Below are 19,044 nucleotides of genomic sequence, written 5' to 3' on the forward strand. Positions count from 1 at the left end.
CTAAATTTATCTTTGTCGTGTCCATTTTAAAATATAAAATGATACAGGTAGCCTTCAACTTATGACCACAATTGAGCCCAACACTACTGTTGCTAAGGGAAACAGGTGTGATTTTTGCCCTATTTTATGAGCTTTCTTGCCACATTTGTTAAGTGAATCACCTCAGTTGTTAAGTCAGTAACATAGTTGTTAAGTGACTCTGGCTTCCGCATTGACTGCTTGTCCCACAAACACTGCTTCTTTATCTTGGATCTTTGATATGAATTCATGATCTTTAATGAATTTGGACATTCTCTTCAAATATCTGCTCAGCCTTGAACCCTTCAAGGATTCAGATAGCAGCCAAAGAAAGTCCCTCTGTGGTGTCTGAGTCCATTTCCAGGTGTAAGAATTGAAATATTGAATTTGGAGCAGCTATAAAATTTATGCTAACTGAGCCATTGTTTCCAAGCAGCTAATTGGATTAGTTATGTCATAGGCTGGAAATATCTGATGGGTTTGCAAAAAAACTTCATGATTGCCAGATTGCAACAAGAGACACCCCCCCCCCCCCAAAGTCACATCTATGGGCTGGGTGGCTGTACAAATTGAATAAATACATAAACAAATCTTTCTATAAACTATAGAATCACAGTAGACTGCCAAGTGGATTCTCCGATTTAAAGAAGGGAAGAAAATGCTTTATGTTAAAAGTAGGTGCTTGTTTGAACCATGTTTGCATTCAGAGATACTGTTCAGTGATATTTTCCTACCAATCCACTGTTATTAGGGTGCTTTGTTGAGGATGCCCCTAAGGAAACTTGAAGCACCATTTTTTTCAAGTATTGGTGCCCATAAACTGAGCATAAAATAATAGCTACATCTAGTAATATTCAGAATATAATGGCTTTGCGCCTGAAAACAGTACAGAACAGACTGTGACTAGAGTCATTCCTGATTTTGAATTTCGCATAAGAAATTATTCATTCCCCTTTTTAAAGATGTCAAGATGGAGGTCATCACCCATCTGACGTATTTGACTTCAGAAAAACCCCTAGTAGTAAAAAAGAGAAAATCTTTCTACAACTACTCTTTCCCTACCATACATAATCTACACATTTAAGTTCTTTGCTCTCAAGTTGTCTTTCTTCCCCCTAAGCTAAACAAGTCTCAAGATATAACTTTCTCTTAAAGTAGAATTGCCCTGTCTTTTGTCTTTTTATCATTGTAGTAACTCTTCTGCAGCTTTATAAGGTCATATTGAGGTGTCATTGTGATAGAAATAGTCCAGATAAAGACTGTTTCATCTGTTTCTATAAAGGGATTATGTTGGGGCTCATTCTGAGATGAGGAATATCAATAAAATGAATGCTAAAAATGACAGGTGGTAATTTTATTTAAATTTTCTTTTCTAACCCCAGGATAGAATTTGCTTTTAACAAAAGGCCCCCACACTGAGTTAGTATTTACATTCAACTATCCATCACAGCCCTTATATTGTCTTTTCAGGCCCCAGGAGCTCAGATCTCATCAACATATATATACACAGTATGAAGATGTATTTTGTCTCCATGTGCATTACTTTACTTTTCTTCTCTTGCTTATGCTGAATGACATTTGCTATTTTAATGCACATTCTCCTATTTTTAAGAATTCCTTTCAGAGTTCCTGGCTTTCACATTTCATTTTAACCATTCAAATAGTGTCGACAACCACCACACTACACATCTAATAGAAATCTCACTTTATTTCTGGAGTTATATGTTGCTTAAAGCCATAATATCCAGGGTGTCTGAGGAATTGTCTCATCCAGGACTAACCTGCCCCACTTGTTCCAGCAGAAAGGGCCAATTTCAGATCCAAAGAATCTCAGCTTGTGAGTCTAGCAGAAGAGCCTTTTCATCTCTTTCCATCATAGGTGAGGACCGTCCCTACAATCCTGACCTTCCAGAAGAGCTTAGAAATGTGCCTCTGCTATTTGTTGTGGAGGGCCCCACAAGTGCCTATTACTTTGAGGATGGTTGACAGGGTACAGAAGATTCCCATCCATAGGCCATCCCTCATCTTGATTCTTAGCCTTTAGCTTTTTCTATTCGTTTTAAAAATTGTTTTAGCATTTTAAAAAACTTATACTGTGAGCTGCCCACACACCAGAGGTGGTATTCTGCTGGTTCGCACCTGTTTGGGTGAACCGGTTGTGGCAGCGCCGCAAAGCTCCACACACCCCCCCCCCCCCCAGACATCATCATGGACCTTCTGCATATGCCCAAAAGGTTCTGTGCAGGCCCAGAAATGCCAAGGGAGAGCGAAGTGAGCACGCAGGCACCCATGCTCCCACTACCAAACCAGTAGTGAAGAAAATAGTATACCATTTCCCCCCCCCTCTCTCTCACGCACATACACACACACACACTCCCTCTCCCTCTCTCTCTCTCCACTGCAGGATGAAGGCCTCTTCCACAGGTTACTAACCAATACGGTCCTGCATTTTCTTTTCCCAGTTGGGCCCGAAATACTTGCTGATGTTGTAGATCCATCTTGTTTTGGATCTTTTTCTTGTCTGGGCCATGACCAGGAGCTGCCCAGGGAACATGCACATGCCAGAAAATGAACTCTCGGTTTCCAGTTACTGCCACACATGCACAAGCACCGATAAGCATGTACAAAGGCCCGCTGATTGTTGCGTGCACGTGCGCATCAGAAACCCTGAAGAGGAACGGGTGACGCTGCGCCTGCCAGGCCACATGGCTCCGCATGCACTTCGGGCACACATGCCATAGATTCACCATCACGGCTATAAGGCATCAGCTGCAATGAAAATTGTATGTGCCAGAAAAAAAGTAACAGCAATTTTGTTAGATCCTTGGAAAAATATGAGTAGGAAAACATGTGGACAAAATGTTTAGATAAAAATTAAAATACTTATTAAACGAACACGTTTTCTACTATTAATTACAGGAACAGAGATGATGCAACAGCAAACAACATGCTTTAACGTTATTTTTAAGAAATAGAAGTGAAATGATCATAGGCCTAAGAAAGGGATAATAAAGTCAAGATGTTTAGGGATCAAGTATGTTTTAGGGAGGTAGCTCAGTTACAACCTTGGTCAGCAATTAACTTTACTAGAGGAGCTGGGTGATCAAGTTCCTTTGGAAATATACCAAAACATACATTTTAGTGTATGTTTTGGTGTACAAAAACATTTCTCCAGCTCATATATTCATGGCAGGATCAGATGCATGAAAGGCTACAGATAATTATTTAATTGTCACAAACCAGCAGGCAAACACCAAAGCTACTATCTTAACTGACCATCTTGATATAAGATCCAACCAGGTACAAGTAGAATTTGAAATGCAATGTATTTGGAAGACATTGGACTGGAGAAGGCTGCATCTATAAACTCTCACATTTTCGAGGTTAACTACTTGGGGAGAAATAAAAAACTAAAATTATAGTGGATTTAAATATGACTACATATATTAAACAAATAGCATTTCTTACGTAATATTCCTTGGTCTTTAAATGAATGCCAAGCCTTTGATGTTGATGTTGGCTTGCATCCATCTATCCTAAGTGTTTTAACTGCATTCTTAAAACATGTTGTGTAGGACTGCAGCCAAGGTTTTTTAAAAAATTCATCAATCCAACCAAGCAACCTGGATTTTTAAACTTTGTAACAGCAAACCAATTCCTTGTGATTTTTCCCCTTTGAGTCCAATTATGATTATCATCAGTGGAACATTTTAACTTGATGTCTATCAGTGGTGGGATTCAAAAAAAATTACTACCTGTATGATTGTGTGACAGGGGAAGGATTCTGTAAAATCTCCATTCCCTCCCCTTTCTAGAGAAAGGTTACTGCAAAGTCCCCATTTCCTCCCAATCAGCTGGGACTCGGGGTGCAGAGAATAGATGGGGGCAGGGCCATCAGAGATGGTATTTATCGGTTCTCTGAACTACTCAAAATTTCCGCTTCCTATTTTCCAAAACTAAGCTGCTATGTCAAAAGAGTGCTTAGGAACTTGGCCAATTCTAGATCTTCACCAACACATTAGATAGCAGGGGGGGGGGGAGGAAACTTGAGGAAAGACAGAGAGGGAGGGAGGGAGGAGCTTTGTTTTGTCATATTTGATTAATTATTTGTACAATAGTGACAAGACAAATGTTACTGGTTTCTCAAAATGAAGTTCTTTCCTAGACTGAAAACTAAATTGAAATCAGTTATGTTGAATAGAATATGTCCTTAGTTCATTACAGTTCAAATCTAAATATGGAAGTTATTTTGCTATCTGAAAATCATTCTCTTTTGTGTTGTTGTTACAATAGCCTTCATTTCTCTCTCTCCAGTAAGTCTATTTGATAGTATTTTTTTGTTCTTTCTCCCCTTCATATGCATTTTACATAATACCCACCCTGAAGAAGGAAAACATGAATTCTTTATTCATGACTGGAATGGGATATTTTGATTGCTCATAATAAAGGTATTACATTTCTGTCGGGTTTGTATTTTACTTCCACTGTTGAGTTAAATATTTCCTGCTTTCTATACATACTATACAATTACAACTGAGTTAATTATGGCTAATTTGCATTTTTTTTCAATGTGCATAAAATATCACAATTGCAGTCTCCCTAGCACACAGCAAGAATTACGTTGAAATTGTACTGTACTAAAAATGCTAGTAGACATTATCATTTGCAGATCTGTTATTTGTTTGTTTATTGTGTTTATATGTCCGCTCATCTCACAAGAAGACACATGGGTCAGCATACAATAATCAATAAAACAACAAATATATATTAAAAACTATTATAAATATACAAATGTCATTAGACAAATTTTAAAATATACAAACCACCAGAGAGGGAGTTAAAGATCAACCACAAAGAGCCAATAAGAATGCCTCAAGTTCCCTGGGACCTCCAGGTCTGGTGATTTAACCAGGTCTTGAGGGAATTCTGTAATGAAAACAGGGATGGAGCTAACCTAACTTGGGAGGAATGTTCCATAGAGTGTCACAGCAGAGACGACTCATCTGCTGGACCCACCAAATATAGGTCCTTGGCAGATGGTAACTGAAACATGCCTTCTCTGCAGATCTAATGGGATAGGTTGGTGAAATCAGGGAGAAATGCTGCTTCAGATAAACCAGTCCACACTATGAACAGCTTTAAAGGTTAAAACCAGCATCTTGAATTGGACCTGAAAGCAGAGTCGCAGCCACTGCAGAGTGTGGAATAGAGATGTAATCTGTGTTCTTCTGAATTAGTTGAATCACCAGATAGTCTTCAAGGGCAACTCCATGTAGACGGTATTGCAGTAGTGCAATCTGGATGTGACAGGGGATGAGTGATTGTGAGTAGATCCTGCCAATACAAGAGAGGGAGCAATTGGTGTACAACGTGAAGCTGTGCAAAGCCACAGTTGCCATCTGCTCTTCAAGCAGGGAGTTGCGAGTCAAGGAGGAACCCCCAGCCCCACCCCCAGATTGCACATTGAGTCTATCTGGAGTAGTGCCACCCCATCCTGCACTAAAGATATCATAGTTCTAGAACTAATACCCTGTTTCTCTGAAAATAAGACCTCCCTAGATAATAAACCCAATTGGGCTTTTGAGCGCATGCACTAAAATAAGCCCTCCCCCCAAAATAAGCCCTCCCCAAAAATATTGCAACACAGCAGAAGCCATGAGGTGACCACACTCACTGCCCCCTGCACCTCAAAAATAATCAAAAATAAGACCCTGTCTTATTTTTGGGGAAACACGGTATGCCCCACAATACTAAACAGTCTTTCCAAGGTTAAATTGAAGCCCCCCCACATTCAAACCCTGTGGAATCCCACAACCCACTCATTTAAAGAACAATTAACCACTGTTAAAATCCACTCACATGGCACACACATTCCCAGGCTACTTTCATAGGCCAGGAGAGGCAGGATATAAAGTGCTAGTCCTAAGAACTCACAATTCTAAGGACCATGTCCATTTCCTTGGGTCCAATAGGTTCAAACCTTCTCAAAAAACCAGGCAGGATTCTATCCCAGGAATTTCCTCTGGACCTGAAACAAGACCAGAATCCAATTGTAAGCAAATCCTAGTGATTTTGTCTGAAAGATGCTGACAAATTCCTCCACACATTCCTGCAAGACTCCTCCCATTGTTCTGTAAGAAAGAAGAATTCTACATCATAATTATTGAGCAGTAAAGGTAAAGGTTCCCATTGCACACATGTGCTAGACATTCCCAACTCTAGGGGCAGTGCTCATCTCCTTTTCAAAGCCGAAGAGCCAGAGCTGTCCAAAGACGTCTCCATGGTCATGTGGCCAGCATGACTAAACGCCAAAGTGCATGGAACGCTGTTACCTTCTCACCAATGTGGTCCTTATTTTCTACTTGCATTTTTATATGCTTTCGAACTGCTAGTTTGGCAGAAGCTGGGACAAGTAACAGGAGCTCACTCCGTTACACAGCACTAGGGATTCGAACCACTGACCTTTCTGATCGACAAGCTCAGCGTCTTAGCTACTGAGCCACTGCGTCCCTATTGAGAAGCTAATGTCCCACAATTAACCAATTGTGGGAGACAACTAGTTATTTTTCATGCCTAGATTATATTTCTTTTGAATACTTTAAAACAATGTTTTGCATTATTACAACATCTGGGGGGAGAGATGAAGAGGGGGAAGGGAGCGAGGGAGGAAAGAGTGATATTCCTCTTCTTAAGGTTCTAATATATCAATGATGGATATTGCATTCTTTCTTGTGGCAAATACTAACCTTGGGTGGATGGATATTAGAAATTCAGAGGGACCTTGCTTGTCTCCTACCTAGGATTTTGCTGAAGCAATTAACTAAAAAAAAAAGGGAAACAAAACATACTCTTTTTTTAAGATTAGGGGAAAAGTTTAGAAGCCGCTTAGCAAATTGTGGCATTAAAAGTACCTAATTATAAAAATGTAATTAATGTTTTCTGTTTCTTTAAATACAAAACTGTGCAGATGAAAGGAGGCACATGGTTTGGCAGATGGCCATTCTTGCTATTAGCGCCTATCCTAATTATACGTTGCCTGGTCTGCTGCTTTTATACTGGTGACAATGATTTAGGATGTAGGGCAAGCAGAAAAAAACAGTAGGGTCACTTTCTTGGGTTTTTGGACTGCCTGTGACTTCACCATGGAATGAAAAAAAGCAAAGAACAAGGTATTTTTCCCTCCCCTAAAATATTAGGAGCCAAACATAGCAATGGTGGCTATTCTAATACCAATCCCATTGAATCACACATTCACCGAATAACTTTTAATACACCCATTTGGAGCTACCACTCATTCTGTTCAACTCAACCTAGACAAATTTCTGTCCTATGTACAGAGTGGTTTATTTAGAGATGATTAGACGGTCCTTAAATTCCATCTCTACTGATCAGTTGTTTATTTTACTTACTTTGTATAGCATGCACATGCAATACTGGCTTCTATAGGCACAGAGGAGAACACAATCTTTTAGAAACAGAAAAGCACTTCTACAGCATGCCATTTCTACTCCCCAATCCCTTAAGAGAAATCTGGAGCTGATGCGTGATCATTTCTACTGCCTCTGGTGTCCAAATGTTTTTTATTCTTTTCCAGAAAAGAAAGTAATACAGTCAGTAGTGCTTCCTCTCATTTTTAGGTCACATGGTATGTACTCATCTAGTGATTATCACACATAAACAAATAACAAAACTGAGTATACAGTATATCAAACTTAAATTCAGCTTGAAATACGTTATAAGATTGTGCCCCTTATATATAGAAGCAGATCAAATTAGCACTTAAAGTGTATCTACCATCGGCAATGCATCCGCCTTGCGAGGTAAGCCAGACAGGAAGCATGCCCAGATGAACTATCTCTAAGCATTTTGTAAGTTTGAAAGTACATTTCCCCCTTCCCCACTCCCCTGCTTGACATCTTTCCGTCCAAGAAACTAGGGAGTGTCATTAACCCATTAATCATTACTGGATTAATCCATTAATCAGTGGAACAACTTGTCTCCAAAAGTTGTGAATGCTCCAACACTGGAAGTTTTAAAGCAGAAATTGGACAACCGTTTGTCTGAAATGGTATAGGGTTTCCTGCCTGACAGGGGGATGGACTAGAACAGTGGTCCCCAACCTTTTTATCGCCGCGGACCAGTCAGCCTTTGATAATTTTACCGTGGCCCGCTGAGCGCGCGCAGGGGTGGGGGGGCGTTGTTCGCGACGACACATTGATTGTTTATATATCAGATTGTTTTGATTAAACAACTTTTATTTTATTGTATTTAAACATGCCTTACAAAATAAAATACAATTACATAAATATAAAGTGCAAGGCTACGCTACTAGCGCTGTCTATGCTAGCCCTACGTAGCTGCGCAGGCGCTCTTAGGTTTTTTTCAGGAATCGGCCAGCGCTGAAGCGCTGAAAAGGAATGAGAAGGGCGGCGCTGGACACAGGGGGGCGGTGGGCCGCTGGTGACGTCAGAGTGCCACCAGCGGTCCAGTAACACCCCTTGTGCCAGTTAGCCCTAATTTGCATACAGAAAGAAACTATGGCCCCCGGCCGCTGCAGCAATCATGGCCCCCGGCCGCTGCAGCGATCATGGCCCCCGGCCGCTGCGCGGCCCGGTGCCAGGTACTCCACGGCCCGGCACCGGTCCGCGGACCGGGGGTTGGGGATCACTGGACTAGAAGACCTCCAAGGTGCCTTCCAATTCTGTTATTCTGACATGTCTCAGCTTGCAATGATTGTACTGAAGGAATTTCAAGAGTGGAGAGATTGATTTTCTGAAGTTGAGGAGAAACAGGTGTCTTGGCATAAAAGTATTGGTATAATTGTCCTATGTACCACAGCAAGAAGTTAATAGATGCACACCTCACCTTATTCTGTCTCTTCTGAAACATTTGCCATTCCCACATTCCTTCCGTGGGCTAAGCTACCTCTTATTGCTGCCCACCTCCCTCCATTCTCCTGGTCATGACTCTTCCCTGTTCCCCAAGGTCATTCCTATATAGCATTACAGGAACAGTGGCCTCCATTTTATCTGGTCAAGAAACTTGATGGAAAGGTGCTTAGTTGATTGCATGAGACATGCTAGCTCTGTCCTACATCATGTCCTGATGCTCCCTCCACTCATTCCTCCCAACACCTGCCATTTATTTAACGGCATGTCTTTCCAAATAAACTGGCATTTATAGAAGCTTTTTTTGCCTTTCCCTATCTCAACCTATGACTATAATTGGAACCAGATTTTTTTTTTGTGGCTCAGCAAAGCTTAGTCGTGCCAATTTTATGATCTTTTTGCCATGGTTGTGAAGTGAATCACTGCAGTTCTTAAGTGAATCACAGTCATTAAGCGAATTCAGGTTCCTCCATTGACTGCCTGTCAGTAGCTGGCTAGGAAAATCCCAGGACACTGCAACTGTTATAAATATCAGTTACCAAATGCCTGAATTTTGATCACATGAGCATGGAGATGCAGCAATGGTTGTAAGCGTAAGGACCACCTGCAAGTCACTTTTCCCAGTGCTGTTGCAACTTCAAATGGTTGCTAAATGAACAGTTGTAATTTGAGGACTACCTATACTGACTTCCTACAAAGCCACCCTTAATAACACTTCCAAGGTAACATAGGATCCTCAGGAGTTAAACAGACTTTATTGGACTAAATGGGCTGACAATTGTTTGAATAATAAACTGCAGCAGAAATCCTCTAGATCGGGGGTGTCAAGCTCACGTTATCATGGTGGCATCATGTGATGTATCGGGACTTTTTCCCCCTTCGCTAAACCAGGCATAGGTATGACCAGTGCATGACGCATCTGGCCCGTGGACCAGGAGTTTGACAACCCTGCTCTAGATATTGCATATATGTAGTCAGAGGTGGTATTCAGCAGGTTCTGACCATTTCTGGAGAAGTGGTAGTAGAAATTTTGAGTAGTTTGGAGAACCGGTAAATACCACCTTTGACTGGCCCCGCCCCCATTTATTCTCTACCTCCCGAGTCCAAGCTAATTGGGAGGAAATGGATATTTTACAGTATCCTTCCTCTGTCATGCCCGCTGAGCCACGCCCACTGAATGGGTAGTAAAAAATATTGAATCTCACCACTATCTGTAGTGGTGTTTCTTTAATCACTTAATTAGTGGCAAATTTGCCCGGCAGTTATTTAGTTTTTTGTGGGGGGGGGGGAACACTAGAAAGCAGTGAGAACAACCTTCACTGCAGGATTGGATTTGATTATTTATGTGCCCATTACCTTTGCTGCTTATATTTTTGCAGGCAGTTTTATCTCTTTTCAAATTGTCTTCTGTTCCCTGTTTTGTAAAGGAGTATTATTTTTACTTCTTAGAGGCAATGTCAAGTATATTGAGATTTATATCTCCATTATCAATTGTAATTATTTTACAGATTTAGAAGGGTATTGCAGAGTAAAGAGTGGGGGCTTACCAATCTCAGAAAACTGAATTAATCATGAAAACTAGACAGTTTCCTCTGAATGAGAATTGTAAATTGGGCATTTGCTAAGGTAACATCAAGTTAGATGGATGGCCTTTCTCTTCAATGTCATTTTTGACAGTTACTTTGTAAGTTGTTGTCAAATACTGATATTAATTTTTCACAACTGATTGTTTTTGGGCCATTTTACATTCCCAGGCAGTAGCCAATCAATGCCATATTCAATTAATATAAACTAGCAGTGGATTGTGTTTATCTAAAGCCAAAAGGGCAATGAACTCTATGGAGGCATGGCAGCCATGTAGGCTTAGAATAATGTTAAAAAATGTTTACTCTCATAATATGTGAGAGGCTACTATCCCTTCCAGCAGGCACCCATCGCCTCCAGCAGGAAAGCACAGGAAAAGGAATATGCTTCAGAAACTTAACACAGCATACAAAATTCTTGTCCATAGTTGGAGGCAGAGAAAATGGAAGAATCATTTCAATCGATTTGTTCCGGAAGATAAATTCTTCAGCCAATTTTAGCAAATGTCAGCAGCAAAAATTCTGCCAGCAGCCTAACTGCCATGTGATGTCTTTTATATCAGTGTTTCTCAATCTTGGCAATTTTAAGATAGGTAGACTTCAACTCCCAGAATTTTCCAGCCAGCATTTCATTTCTTTAGTTTGTCAAACATGTAAAAGATAACAGGTATACCGGTACGTATAAACATAAATATGAACTCGGTAAATGGGTATGAATAAATGGAGACAGTAGGACAGGGATGGTAGGCAAGCCGGTGCGCTTATGCACGTCCCTTACAGACATCTTAGGAATGGGGTGAGGTTGACAGTCGACAGTTAAAATTATGGGGATTTGGGGATGTAACAACAGAGTCAGGTAGTGCATTGCAGGCATTGACCACTCTGTTGCTGAAGTCGTATTTTCTGCAATTGAGTTTGGAATGGTTTACCTTGAGTTTGTATCTGCATGCTGCACTTCCTTGCAGTATATTGTCTCAAAATGGACGTAGTACTGACCATTGCAGGGATGAACATAGTAGCTTCTCACAAATAAAAGTTAAATAAATTAACATTATTTTAAGCCTGTGTGACTTTTCTTTTCTTAAAAAAGACTTGTATATCAACCTGCTTCCTGTCTCCTTAAATGCACAACTTCATAGTGGAATCCATAGAAGGTACTGATGGATGTGGAGTGATGGAGAACATGTAAAGTGATAAATGGATTTTATTTTCTTATGCTTATTCAGCAGTATTTATTAACAAGATGTAATCTATTAGACATTATGGAATGACTTGAGCGAAAATGGAGCACATAGCTGCTTCTTTTCTCTCCTTGAAAATAGCACAGATTAATTCTGTCTGATCCTGGCCTTCTTCTGAATTTCTTATATAAGAATAGTCTTCAGCAACATGACTTATGTATATTACTGAACAAATCAAATTCCATCATCTGGTCTCAGTCTCTATGAGAATCCAGTGCAATCTTCATTAATCCAAATTATTTGGGATTGATCAGTTTATTAGTGCCTTATCAAAGGAGACTTAATTTTAAAAAATAATTAATAAAAAAACAGTGAAAAATAGTTTTCGCTGGAAAATTAATTGCTACAGGTAGTCCTTGCCTTACAACAGTTTGTTTAATGACCGTTTGAAGTTATAACGGCATTGAAAAAGTGACTTAATGACTGTTTTTCACGCTGATAACCATGGCAACATCCCCATGGTCATATAATTTCTAGGTTTCAATTTTCCATGTCCTATATATGTCATTTCTTTTCAGATCTGTACCACATTATTTTGCAGTCACATTGGCTTCTTCTATTCTTCTTGTTGTTGTTTACAGTGGAATTGTTTGTAACTGATTTAACTAAGTTCTTCTTTAGGAATTCTTACTTATCTTAAACCATCTTTCTCACTAACTACTGCTGTCACAGAATCTTACCATTGTTTTGAGTTTGTTTTGCTTTCTTGAAGTAAAAAATGCAAGTCTAACTGCGTTCAGCTAACTTTACCTTAAAATCAAGAACTCTGGTATTGCACCACAATTTCCCACTATTGTTTCTGCTACTTCCATTTCCTTGAATTTGTCTTCATTATTGGTTAGTATCAAGTCACAGTTAATTGTTATCTTCCACCGTCTGTAAAAACAATGTCAATGAGACTGGTCAGGAATTTCTCAAAAGGACCCCTCTGGCAGAGCTTGTTTCTCCAGAGATCATGAGGTAATTAAAGTCCTCATCAAGCTCATAACATTCAAATACGGCTACTGTCATTATTTCTTTTGCTTTTACACATTGGTAGATATGAAAAGTGGAAGAAACATTTTTATTGCAAAATGGTGAACATTTGTTAAAAGTTGTAAAGAATGCATTTAAGTGCCTGGGCTAGGAGTGGAGAATGGCTCCACCTTCGGTCATTGAAATCAATTTTGGACCAGTCACACCTTTTCTAAGCACTTACTTCACAGGGTAGTGCATACATGGAGTGATACAAAGAAAGGTGTGATGTATACTGCCTTGAGCACCTGTACAAAAGGTGGAATATAAATCTAATGAATACATACATTAACATGCACAGGCAAGTCTCCCAGGATATTTTTCTGGTGCTGAGAAAAGATCAAACCTTTTCATATTTATTGACTACTTTGTTATTTATGCTTTTTTTTTTGACATATTGGGCTTCCTTGATAATCTCTTAGTTGTCAGCTCTTTGCAGAGTAAATATTTCTGCTGATGTTGCAGGTGGCTTGGCCTCTTCCCAAAGAGAAATGTAGTTGTGCTGTGCCAGCTGTATGGGGAAAAAATGCTAGCAGCATGAAAAAAGAAAATAGTCCAGTCCTAAGGCATTCTACTGTCAATGTATTCAAGTAAGAATCCCTCTGATTTGGTCACGGCTGTGAAGCAAACTGCCACTTCTATATATAACTTGTCATTCAAGGAGGGAAAAGGATTATCCAGAATCATAGTTACTTACCATACTTATTTATTTATAGGATTTATATGGGTGCCTATCTCATACAATGACTCTAGGCCACAGGTGTCAAACTCGTGGTATTACATTATCATCATGTAACCCAGTGGTGGGTTGCACTTACCATCACTACTGGTTTGCTGATTGCAAGTGTGTGTTCCGTTCGTGCACGCACATGCGCAATCCACTGCCCCTGTGACAACCAGCTGATTATCGGGGCTCACACAGGCATCACACGCTGTGTGCATGGCGCAATTTGCCTTTTGCCATAAAAACAATTATAGAGGGCAGGCCGGCCGGTGGGCCGGCCAAAATAACCACCATACTGGTTCGCTCTCAGCTGCTCCGGGCCACTACCGGTTTGGCTGAACTGGCAGCAACCCACCTCGACATGATGTTTTGTGATATTTTTCCTCTTTGCGGAGCTGGGATGGGCATGGCCTGTGCATGACACCTCCGGCCACTGGGCCACCAGTTTGACATCCTTGCTCTAGGCAATTCATAACAATCAATTAAAAACCCCATCATTAAAAACAAAAGCATCCTCCCCCCCACAGGTGCCAGACCAATCATCCTTGCTGTTCAACTCTATCCTAGCCCAATATTTGGGAAAAAGACAGATCTTCACAGTCTTCTGGAAGACTAAAAGGGATAGCTCTCTTTTCTCTCAGGCCGGAGGCTGGTCCAAAAAGCTCCTTGCTAATGTTTATGTGTGCTTTTCCCTCATTTTTATTAAAAAACCCAGTTATTATTCATATTGTCATTAGTAGTCTTACTATATTAATAGTTATGAAAATGTAATTATGTAAGTAGTAGCAAATTAGTGTATGCCAAGACCTAAGGAAATCTCAGTGGCCACTCTTTTAAAGGAGAAGCTGCCTTCTGCTGGAGAAGATGGCTTTCCCTAGATTTCCTAAGAGGAATCTTTCCAGCTCTTTTGCAATTCACTTCATGCAAAGCCTGGCACCAGTGCCCAAATGTTGCAAGGGGTGGGGAAGCACTTAATCCTCTTTTCTCTTCCTTGGGAGTCCACTAAGAAATCAAAACTCTAGTTGTGAACAAGCAAGAACAGTGTTCCTGTATGCATTAAAAAAAGAGTGACAATATGCAGATCGTAATATAAAAGCAGAGGAAAAATTCTAAACAAGGAGTTGTGAAAGGGAGAATTGTTTTTTTGGGTTGCACAACTCTAGGTGTGCTAGTAGTTCACCGACTCAGGATTTCATTTTCTCTCGTGTCTGGACTGAGCTCCTTGGCACACTGCATCTTAAAGGCAGAATGTATATTTAGACAAGTCAGGCATTGCTCCTATGTTTCAAAATTGACAGCAATATTCTCACTTTGCTCCACCTGATCCTTACTTGGGTCCCTTCTGTCCACCTTTATCTCTTATTTCTCTCTTGCCCTTGAAATCTCCTGCCAGTCTTGATCCTTCCCCAATTGCTATACTAGGCGCTTTCTTCCTGGATAAAAAACCTGCTGACCTGTGTCTTTCTCCCTTTTCTCTTTCTCTGTCTCACGGCTGGGTGTTGCCGACAGAGTCTTTTTATTTCTCTGTAACCCCAAACTGCCCCCTTTCCAGTTCATGGAAACCTGGCTCTGCAAAGCACTGCTGAAAAATCTCTTTCCTTTTCATGGGTGGTCTCTCTCTCTCTCTCTCTTGTTTTAGACAGAAAAAAGGCTTCTCAGTTGTGTTTGTTCTTCCTTTATCTCTGTAGGCTATCTGTCTTAGTCTACTTTTCCTCTTGTCTTCTTTTTTCTCCAGGCCAAATTTCTGTTCCATTCCTTCCTGTCCCCAGTATATGTATTCTGTCGATGCTTTTATATACTGCATCTATACTTCCACTTATCTCCTCTTCTGAATTTTCCCCCCTTCCTTCCTAGCTCAAGCCATGTGGCTCTGGGAGGGATACAAAAGTAAAATTCACATATAAATAATTCTTACAGAATAACAGCACATTAAAGCATACTAAGCAATGGCAATCAGGATTGAAAAAGTCTACATTTCACCCATTGACCCCCAAAGCTCAGCTGAGCATCTATTTACCTTAGTATCTCTGGGATCCTGTTTCCCCTGACTTTTTAAACTGCAGTTAGTTACTAACAACATTTGGAATAAGGATTTAACTTCTTGGTTTCTTCTGGCAAACTGATCGGTCTTCATCAAACTAATTCCTTTAATTATTACTCAGCCCCAACAGGACCGTCTGTGACACACTTCAATAAAATGAAAGGAATTATGTATCTTTTTTTTGGGGGGGGGGGGTTGAAGTCACAGTATATCCCTATTAATGCTTAATAAAAAGTAATCTACCTTACTTTTCTCATAAATCACTTCTCTCCCCCCCCCCCCCCGTCACGCTCAATTTGTTCCATATACCGTACTTTCATAATATTCTAGATTTCTATTCCTATATTTGGGGAGGAGACTCCTGTAACCTGAAGCATGATTTTCAATTATTCATCACATTATGCCATCCTTCATTGACAGAAATGATACACATGAGGGAAAAGAAGCCAAGGCACCACTCTAGGAATATTCATTCCATTGTAGGGCTAGGGTGATTATTCTTTCCATCAAAGAAGAGAAAGGCTAATAAAGAGCTTGAGGGTATCTCATCTATCTTCCATTCTACGGCTTCAAAGCCAGTTTAAAAATGCATAATTAAGGATCTTGAGTTCTATAATAGCCTTTACATTTGGTGGAGAGAATTTTGGGGTATTTTTTTCTAATAGGAAGACATAAAAGGAATAATAATCTCCCAGTAGCTATACATATTCTTCTGTAATGAGCAAATACAGCTCGGTTGCTATTTCCTTTTAAAACACCATCATGATTAGTATTTTACTTTTAGCAAAGCAGTAATAAATTATTTTATGGTTACAATTTTCTACCTTTAATTGCACTAATGGATTGGCCTATTGCTTTACATTGGTCAGGAAGATTACGGCCAATAGAAAGGTTCAAGGTCAGTTTTTATTTTAGAGAAAGTCATAAACTGGACATAGAACATAGTATGAAACAGTTGCTTCTTGTAAAGGTCTGCCATAGTATTTAGATTAATGTCAGAAGCTTTGCCATTTTAATCTATGATTCAAATAAAACGATGCTAGAACCTGGTAACTTTATAAAAAAAAACTCACTGGAAATAAACAATGAAATAACTAAATTTAAAACCATGTTTTTACAGGGAGGGAAGAACTTTCTTACTTTTGCTTAATTCTTGAAAGTTGGGCTTTAGATCTGAAATATCCAGCCTCATTTCTTGTTCTGCATTTATTTGGATCAATATTTGCTCTTTATAGCAGCAGATGTGGAAAATCCTGATTTAGTTACCAAGTTGTTCAGGCAGAATAGAAGTTCTGATAGTGATTCAGCTTTGTTTGTTTAAGGCCTCAGGCTTATGTACACAAAACCAGAGCCCTATCAGGTCACGCTCTGGGTTTTCCCCTCCACTTTGGTAGGGCAAGTTAACAAATGGTTTGTCCAGGCAAAGCAGGGATGGGTCTGCCCCATCTCCTCAAATGTGCATGTGCCTCCCAGGGGTCATGAGTCAGTTTGAGAATTCTTGTCTTAACCAGTAAACCACAATAGCTCTCTTCTGCTTTTAATGCATGCTACATTTTATTCTAGATACTTATAGTTCTCTTTTTTAAAGTGCTATTTGTCATCAATTGCTTTTTATTTATGTGAGAAATGGTTATACATGTTTTTATTAATGAGATTTATTTTTAGCATTGTGCCATACACAAGGCAGGTATGTTTAGTGGAAATTATTATTAAACTTTTATGGAGATTCTCAGTCATCCAAGGTGTTGTCCCAAAGATGTTTTTTCAAGAGGCAACTGGACTTTCTGGTTTTTCTTCGAAGACGTTTCGCTTCTCCTCCAAAAAGCTTCTTCAGAGCTGTAGAAGCTTCTTGGAGAAGTGAAACGTCTTCGAAGAAAAACCAGAAAGTCCGGTTGCCTCTTGAAAAAACATCTTTGGGACTATTATTAAACTTGTTTCTTGATTAAAAGTGCAATGGGTGGCAAATGAATTTCATAATAGATAGATAAATAAAATTAAAATAAGGTACTATTCAAATCTACCATTTTAACTATGGTTTAATTTTCTTGATATTAAACGAAAATTAAAAGAAATTTTCAAGGCAGCTTGTATATGTAGTAACAAAGGTTGCATGTGTGTGTTTCCCAAGACTCCTGACCACCTAAGTTCTCTTGGAACCATTTGAAAGATTTTGACATTCTCATGCAAAATTGTTCCATGAGATTTATCTTTTATTTTTTAAATTAAGGTAGGTCCCATGCTATTATATAAAGTTACGTAATAACATTTAGTGTTTGGAAAGGTTGCGGATTCTTCCTCTTAATTAGTAGTGTAGTGAAAGATGCTATTCTCTCTTCACTACTGAAATTCAGTTGAACTTATTTCTCCATGTGGAGTTGAGAGACAGGTATCATCTTATCTTTCCCCTTAGGTAGTAATCTGATAAAACTATAGTACAAAAGTTTAAAAGATGAAAACAATAAATTAACAAGAAATAACTAAGATAGTGGGGGAGGTATACAACAGAGTGGAGGTGAGTTCTTCTATTTAATCCATTAACCACCTTCAGGGTGACACACCCTTATGAGCTAATGTCTACTACATAACTGCATATAGTACTATATCTTGCTAACATTTATCTGTCATGCTGGCTATGAGCTATGTATAGTCATATCAAATGCCTTTTCATTTTTTAAGCATGCTCTCATTCTGGCTTGATCTATATCAGTGATGGCTAATCTTTTTGTTGTCATGTGCCAAAAATGCCTGTGTGCACACGCACCCCCCCCCACCCCTCTGCATGCGCACGCAACCCCTCACGCCCCATTTTGGGCCTAGCAGGCCTCCCTGAAGCCTCCTGGGACAAAAGATAAGAGCGTGGGGGGAGCACTGCCCCCATGCTCTCCCCCCCCAAATGAGCGTGATCCCCCACATGCGTGCACATCGCCTGCATGTGCCCCCCCTGCACATGCGTGGCAGAGACCTGAAAATCAGCTGGCCGGGGAGAGACCAGTGCGCATGTGCGGTGAAGCTGAGCTGGAGCAACGGCTTGCATACCCACAGAGAGGGCTCCACGTGCCACCAATGGCACGCGTGCCATAGGTTCGCCATCACAAATCTATGTTATGAGATTGGTCTGTAAATGCTACAGAAAAGCATTGCAAGAAGCAAAACACATGTATATATTTATACATTTAAGCATTTATACATTCCATCATTTCTCAAAGTTATTGAGGCTGGCATGTGTGGGATTCTCAGTCAAAACTTAGATTCAGAGATAGAACTCCTCCAAAGGCCCCCCCCCACCGCCTTACCAGCTGGCGACGATTAGGAGACATCTCAACCTTTCCCTGGCCTTTTCCAAGCTTTCGGTTTTGCTATCTATGACGGAGAGGAGCCTGAAGGAGCCCCTGGACTTTTTACAAGCTTATCTGTTAAGGTCTGAATTGAACTGGGAGTTAAAGTGGGAACTGTCGTGTCAGAGAGAGGGTAGCAGCCTTGGATACCAACAGAGGGGATTGTTTAGCAGGCTTTGGTGCCGCCATTACGCCCCCCC

The sequence above is a fragment of the Thamnophis elegans genome, chromosome 1 (assembly GCF_009769535.1).
Source record: "Thamnophis elegans isolate rThaEle1 chromosome 1, rThaEle1.pri, whole genome shotgun sequence".
NCBI lineage: Eukaryota > Metazoa > Chordata > Lepidosauria > Squamata > Colubridae > Thamnophis > Thamnophis elegans.